The following is a 6,577-nucleotide window of genomic DNA, read 5'->3' on the forward strand; positions in this document are numbered from 1 at the left end:
CCCTCTGGCGGTCATCTGTGATTCATAGAACCGTAGTTACATATGTAACTTTTGTTTTATTCCATTCACTATAAATTTTTCCCCCCCTATGAATATCATGACCATTGTGGATTATGTTGTAGTAAATACCCATTTATCATTTTATTTATTAACTTGCAATCTATGAATTTAATTAATCTTTACCAATTTCTTTCTTGTTTTTTTTTTTTTTTTTGGGAACGTCAGACATCAGGCAAACAAAATCCTTACACAAATGCAGACACAAAGAACGTTTGTTCCTTCGGTCTCTCCGCTTCTGAGGTGAAGGTTCCTTTGGGTTTGTCGACTCAAATCACATGCACTGCTTCTAGCAACCAGCAGGACGCTTAACGGAGGAGACCCACACCCCACTCCCCTTTCATTTTTCTTCCACTTCACTTCTTCTCTGCCTAACATGTAGTCGACATGCAGCATCACGTCGTCGCCGAACCGTCACTCTCCCCGTCTGGAGACTGGCACAGGTCGCCACGACGGTTCACTTGGCGTCGACTCCGCCTTTTATCAGAGGAAATGTTTTGGGCGGAGAGAGACAGTGAAAACTTTGTTTTGGCAGCTTAAGGGGAGATCCTGATGTCTTCTCTTCACAACACACAATAGACAAAACATTCTTTTGTTTTTACAATCATGATTTTTATCTCCCGAAATGACGTTCTGCCAAAAACGAAACAAACAAAGCAAAGATTTGCTATGAGCCCCGAGTACTTATGGAGCCTTACAGAACCTCTACTGCGAGTACCGGCGGCACACCTCATCTCTCTTTTCCTTTATTTTTTTCACTTTGAAAGGCGTTATTAAAAATTTATTAAAAATTTATGCTTGCTATAGAACAACGTGTTCTAAACTATTACATTTCCTTGACTTCTTACATTAATCTTTGTCCTTTCGCCTGCAGCGAGAAAAACTTTCATTAATAATGTTTGGACTGAGCCGCTTACAACAAAGTGTGGATTATTTCTCATATATCCCCCCCCCAACACAAATCCATTGACCACTGTGTTGCGTTTGTGCATTCGGTGAATTCAGTTTCTCTCAATGAGGAGAGAGAGAGAAAAAAAATCAATGTGTAATAACTGATGGATCTTTTTTTCTAGGAGCTGATGCTTCAAGGAAGTGAAATTAAGAGATTTGGTTTCAGCGCGTCGGCCATCTGAGACTTTTCAAAGTGGTCAGAGGTGCTGGCTGCGTCCAAACGCTATTGAATAACAAAATGAATCTATTCCAGCTCCTGCGAGGGTCAGGCTGTGGCCTTCTGATAAAAGATTAAATACAAAACACGAAGCACGCAGAGAGCAGGCGCGCCTGCAAATACAACACGCAACGTCGAGACACCTTTTTATTTATTTTTTTTTTCCAAGGTAACATGGAAAATTACAGTAAACAGCCACCTAATTTAAAAGCCACAGGTTTGCATTTTGAGTCAGCAGACAGGTGCAGCGTAGCTTGCAGGTTTGGGTTCACTGTGACATTTGTGGTCTCGGCTCATTCAAACAAGTCTGACATATTTTCCATAAGCGTTGCCCACAAACTAATAATGCTGCAGCCGGTACCACGTTTCTCGCAAAACGTGTCACGCAACATGAAACGTTAAGCTAAGGTATGCAGTAGTAGCAAAACCAGTGTGCTCACTAATTCAAACATTCACAAAAAAAAACAACAAAAAGAAAACAACCTGACTTTTTTTAGATACTGAACTTTATAGTAACATGAAATGTTACAGCTGTTCATAAAAGCAGTGCAAGTGAAATTTCCCTCAACTCTAATAAAAAAAAAATATGCACACACACACACACACAACTCCCACACACAGACACACACACACACACACACACACACACACACACACATATATATATATATATGCTTCTATGCACCACAAATCTGGAAGAAAATGTCCGGAAAACCGAAAAACTGCCGAAATACTGAGCTCCTTTCAATCAAGACTAGGAATCCACCTGCTTAGAGTTATCTACATTATAAATGAAACATTTATAATGTACATCATTATAAATGATGTACATGCTCATGCCATGATGATGATGATGCCATCATCTTCATTTGATGGCATTTGACAAAATGCAATGCCTCGATTGTTTCCTATGACTTTGTACTTTTGTGTTTTTATGATGTAAAGCACTTTGAACTGCCCTGTCGCTAAAATATGCTATTCAAATGAACTTGATTGATTGATTGATACACTCAAACTGAACTCGGTGTTGCTTCAGAGATTACAGACTAGAAACACATTTTCTCAGGCGTTTGATGTGCAGATGGGCCGTGCAGTTAGAGGCTTGTGTAACACTCTTCTCTGAAGAGCGGGTCTCTCACTGAGTTTTGTTGTGTCACTGTTGTGGCGCTGCGGCACCAACAGATGGCCACAAACAAATTGTTCTCCGCATGAATCACTCGCGAGCGCAACAACTTCCCACAAAGTTGACGGATAGACTTTAAGTCTTGGACGAGGAGAAGTTTCTGTTCTTCTTCCTTCTTGTAAACGTTGCTCTCGGACTCCGATCTATCGTCTGTGGAGACATTTGTTACATGGAAAAAGTCTTTGACCCTTTGCGTTTTTCTGAAGACGTCATTCATCTCAGTTTCTGGCGTTCTGTCCGCCGCTGGTGGGACGCTGTGGTCGTGATTAATGTTTTGTTGAGAAACAAGTATGAGTTTCAAGGTTTCCTCGTCTCCTCCAGTTTGGCTATTGGAAGAAAAAGAAGACGACGACGACATTGCGCTGCTTTAGGAATCTATTCTAAATTTCATCATCTACATTCTATTAAAAACCTTCTCTACATTTCTTAATTTTAACTAAACCTGAGACTAATAAATTGACAGATGGGCTGATATCTAAATCCCTAAAATCAGGTGTTTGAATCACTTCCATTGTTCCATGTTTTAAATCACGTTTTACGATTGAGACAAGCGTTGGAGACTCTACCTCCAGTCGAACTTAAATTTGGAAAGAAAAGACTTGACTTGCTTTTAGTTTTATTTCAGCCTATTATTTAATTTCCCTTTGGGATCAATAAAGTGGTTTTGAATTTGAATTTTATGATCAAACTAAATATGGTTACATATTTTGGATACATATTTTGTTATTGGTTTATGACATCTGCAGCTTTATAACAACGGATGTCCCTCAAATTGAACTCTTTAGTTGGTGAATGTTGTTTTGGAACAAAATAAGTAGAAATAAATTTACTTCCCGCGTATTTTTCTTCTCACTGTTAATGGCAAAAAAAAATAAAATAATCTGCCAATCAAAACAAAAACATTTACTGCTCTTAATTTTTTTTTTTTTTACAGTGCAGTAAATTGTAAAACAGTGGGCAGTATGAACACAGCCATTAACTACACCATTACAAAAACCAGCTAAAAAAGCATTTCATTTGAATGATTTAGAAATGTATGGATCTTCTTCTGATATTACTTCTTTAAAAACAATAAATTTAAAGCAGGTCATAAAAGTTTCTCATATTGAATGTTAGGTGTTAAAGGATTAAAAGATAAATGGTAAAAACCTGTTTTTACCAAATAGCATGTTTTTATAAGAAGAATCTTTCTGTCATTAGCTGCTCACTGATGAGAATATGTTCTTGTGGAACTTTTATGTTGTGTGGTTCAAAAGCCACGACGTGAAAACCTGCACAGCAGATAACAGGAATCATAACGACATTGTGAGTCTCCATCACAGACTGAGCTTGAATGCTCATCCAAACAGGTCTGTCAGGTAGTAAACAGCCCACATTCACTAAAACACATTTGCATTTATTTTTCTATGGAATCGGGCTTAAAAGGAGTTTTCATCCACGCTCACAAAGAACGCTCTGTTAAATCGTCAATAGCCACCGTGAGCAAACGTTCACACCCCTAATGGGATCTAAAAAAATACAAAAGCTTCCAAAGACTTAACAGATTTGGTTAAGTTTGATAATTGAATTTCCTGTCTCATAAAAGGCTACGCGTTAGCCTGATCTTCTTCATATGAGTTGTATTACTGGTGATTTTTTTCCAGGATTGAAAAGGCTAACTTTCGTAACACTTCAGGCTGAGCAATATTCAGGAGTTTCATTTATTCAACTTGATAATGAACAAGTCAACGCTAACGCTGAAGTCAGAGTTGCGAGCAGAGCCTCCTCCGCCTGAAGCAGTCACTGTGACAGCAAGTTAGTGTTTGTGTCTCAGTCGTTTCATATTCCCATTGTTTGTGGGTTATATTATTATAGTTTAGATGCATCTATAGCAATTCATTCATTTTTGTTGATTTTTCTAGTGATCAAATCTCTAGTTAGGTTGTTTGGATTCCTGTTGTGTTATTTTCATTAATTTGAAGATTTTTTTTTTCTTTTTTAGCTTTGACCAATTATTTCTTGTGTTCACACTTTATTAGGTTAATATTTCCTCATGCCGCTCTGCTACACATCTGGAGTCAGTATCTCCAGAAAACACTTCGAATACTCAGAACCGTCCCCTTTTACTTCAGATCTGTGAAATTTGAGGGTTACATAACCCCCACTTGTTTTTGATGAACTATTTTAGAGCTCATGTTTAATGTTTGTCGTTTTCCACCACTGTCTGAGTTCACCGATTGAACTTAGTCCTGTGTTTTTATGTCAGCCAAAACTTCGTAAAGTCTAAGAGCAAAAGATCTGAGCTACAATCATTCTTGGGAAAAAAAAACATAGATCAATAGCAAGATTTAGAATTTTCTAAACACACACACATTAAAAATGTCACCGGCGCAGTGACACCAGACACAGGAAATAGCTGGAAAAACAAACGTGACGAAGAAAATTTCAGGAAAATTTCTTGGCTTTAGTAAACGCTGACTCCTGTCTTTGAATTGACAAATTCTGACATGAAGTATTTTCCATACAGTCTGATGGACGTTTTGTGCAGCTCGGAAATATGACATAGACCAGCTGAAAGCTTGATGGTTGCAGGAAGTTTAACCTTTCATGTTGGAACAAGAACGCAAATCTTTTCATCTATAAGCCGTGATAGTTGCTGATGTGGAGGCTGAGAACTAAGCGGCAAAGATAAAGATAGTAAACAAACCTTAAACTGATATGAATATAGATTTACTCCTTGCCTGGTTGATTGCTGTGCATGCTCATCACTTTGTCTCAAAACAGTAAAATGCAGGGAGGAGGCAGAAGTCAATTTATTTAAAAATGAGGAGAAATGGAGGGGGGACGGAGAGTGAGATGTGTTTATGCAGAAGAGTTGATTGCTGAGCAAAGAGCAAGTGGTTGATTAGAAATTGGGTGCAGCTGTGAGCAAATACAAGTAATCTAAAGTTTAACCGAGAAAAAAAAAAAGAGAGAAAGTACTGAGAATAAACAGAGAACATGGGAAACAAGGAAAACAGATGCAGCAAAGCGGAGACATTACCCAACAGAATAATAAATCAGGATTCAAACCAGGAGGTTTGAAGAGAAGACAGAAACAAGAAAGATACAATAGAAAATGCAGGTTTTCAATATAAACCTCAACAAAAAACTGCCATTAAGATCTTAATAAAATTACACGCCAAGGAATAAACTGAAAAAGTGAAGTCTAGACTACACACCCATCCATCCGTCCATTTTCTTCCGCTTATCCGTGATCAGGTCGCAGGGGTAGCAGCTTAAGAGGACTACACACATTTACAAAAAAAAAAAAAAATCACAAACAGAAAATCGAACCCAAACACCCAAGAATCGTGACATTTTTAGTTATGTGACATGCCAGAACAGCAGGGTTCAGACAAAATATATATTCCAAATCAAAAAATACAAGAAACTAAAAGTGCATAAACAGAGGATTTCACTTTCTGACTTGTGCTTAAGTAAATCAGGTGGTGCATTGTGAGTGTTTGCTTAGCTGCTAACTAAAAATCAGTACAATCTGTCTGTTCCTCTTCATCGTGGTTTTTCAAAAACCAATTCTTTTTACATTTACAAGTGTTTCCACATCCAACAGAGGGATTTTGGTGCTGCCATGTGGTAGATTACACAAGAGCACAAAACTAATGTGATCAAAAAGTGCAGAGAAAAGCAGATAAAGTTGGGTTTGAAAACACTTAGCAACTCTCCGTTCCATTAGCTTAACACACACCGTGAAATACAAGAAATGTTGAATCTGGTTTTTTTAGGTTCCGTTATAAATCATTGTTTACAAGAAAATATTAACTCCAAACAAAAAACAAATTATACGCAACACAACTTTGTTGGTGTTGCAGTTTTGAAGACGAGGCTTTTTGTAGTACAGATGAAATCACAGCACTCATACAGCCCTTAGTGGAAGTTTAATAAATCACACAATTAGCTTTAAGTAATCCAGATGAGGTTTGAGGTAGCAAAGCTAGTATTTTAGTTAGTAAACTAGGGCAGATTAAAGACTCTGAGAGTGATGACAAATTAAGCGGAATCACCCTTTAGCCATTTTCCGAATCGGAATCTGCAATCGGAAGCCAATTTCAGCTGCAGCTTCCTCCACGTTATAACAAACCAGTTTGTCGACATTTGTATGTATAAGTAGAACTAACTGTAACATGTTT

This window comes from Poecilia reticulata, linkage group LG4 (assembly GCF_000633615.1).
Source record: "Poecilia reticulata strain Guanapo linkage group LG4, Guppy_female_1.0+MT, whole genome shotgun sequence".
Lineage (NCBI taxonomy): Eukaryota > Metazoa > Chordata > Actinopteri > Cyprinodontiformes > Poeciliidae > Poecilia > Poecilia reticulata.